The sequence below is a fragment of the Morus notabilis genome, unplaced genomic scaffold (assembly GCF_000414095.1).
Source record: "Morus notabilis unplaced genomic scaffold, ASM41409v2 Scaffold159, whole genome shotgun sequence".
Lineage (NCBI taxonomy): Eukaryota > Viridiplantae > Streptophyta > Magnoliopsida > Rosales > Moraceae > Morus > Morus notabilis.
In genome coordinates this window covers 292452-293748 of record NW_010366170.1, presented here as the reverse complement: position 1 = coordinate 293748, position 1297 = coordinate 292452, and the positions used below count along the sequence as shown (strand labels likewise).

The following is a 1297-nucleotide window of genomic DNA, read 5'->3' as shown; positions in this document are numbered from 1 at the left end:
CGTATATGCCCAATGCATTGCACTGCTCCTTATATACCCCTCTCATTTCACTTAAAGTGTGGCAATCCTGAGCTAGATGGCCCATTCCACCACAAACTAAACAAGGCTCATGTGCCTCTGTCCTTGCCACCATGTAGGGTCCTTTACTATCTTTACTTTTGAGAGCCTCAATTTGCTTTGTTAAAGCTTCAACTTGAGTCTTGAGGCTATCCTCTTCCCTCAATTGATAAACTCCAACTGGTCGGGACCTACTGGTGCTCTCAGTAGCACTCGGTCCAGTCCAAGTATGAGCTTTCTCAGCTAACTCATTCAGGTACTCGATAGCTTCGTCAGGATCCTTTTGGAGAAAATCCCCATTGCACATCATCTCGATAAATTGGCACTCTCGGATTGTGAGTCCATCGTAGAAATAGCTTACGAGGCGCCAACTTTCATATCCATGGTAGGGACACAGATTTAACAGATCTTTAAAACGCTCCCAAGCTTGATAGAGAGTTTCATTTTCCTTCTGAGCGAAATTCGAGATCTGTCGTTTCAAATTGTTGGTCTTATGGTGTGGGAAATACTTGTTGAAGAATGTCGTCGTCATTTCTTCCCACGTACCAATAGACCTGGGCCTAAGAGAATACAGCCAGCTTTTGGCCTTATCCTTCAGAGAGAAAGGGAAAAACTTCAATCTGACAGTGTTTGCGGCCTCAGCACGGCTGGGAAAGGCGGCCCCCACCTCTTCAAACTCCCGAATGTGTACATATGGATTCTCGTTCTCTAATCCGTGAAAGGTTGGGAGAAATGCAATCATGCCCGGCTTGAAATCCGTAGGCGGTGCATTTGGCGGGAACATGATGCACGATGGGGTGGCCATGCGCGTTGGGTGCAAATAATCTTGCAACGTCCTCTGCTGAACTTCATCGTGTTGTGCCATTGCAAATAGATTTTGAAATGCGAATTCCAACGGCGAGTGTGAAGATGGAGACGTAGAAGACGAGTCGGATAAAATTTCACTAGGGGTTTCTAAATCTGGACGTTGAGCGAATCTCCCTAGCTCGTTTCTATATCGATGCATTCACCCTAAGCGGCTCTTTTTTTATTTTTATTTTAAATTTTTGTTTTTGTTTTTTTATTTTTAATCAAAGGAAAAGAAAATAATTATATAGTAACGTAAATTGTAACCACCGAGAGTGCTCCCAGGAAAGACTATAGCTCTTGGCTCAATGAATAGTCTCCTAGACAGAGCAACGTTCCCAGGAAAGATTGGTGGGGCGAGGCCCACTTCAGTACTAACTTTCCTAGACAGAAC

The 1297-nt window shown here is 44.3% G+C and overlaps 1 non-coding gene across 1 annotated transcript; it reads left to right on the top strand.

The window, feature by feature from the left end:
• The first annotated feature begins 434 nt into the window (after nucleotides 1–434).
• LOC112093863 lies at nucleotides 435–541 on the top strand. The gene has a single exon (XR_002903250.1). It is a non-coding gene; the product is annotated as a small nucleolar RNA R71 (small nucleolar RNA).
• The last annotated feature ends 756 nt before the right edge of the window (nucleotides 542–1297 follow it).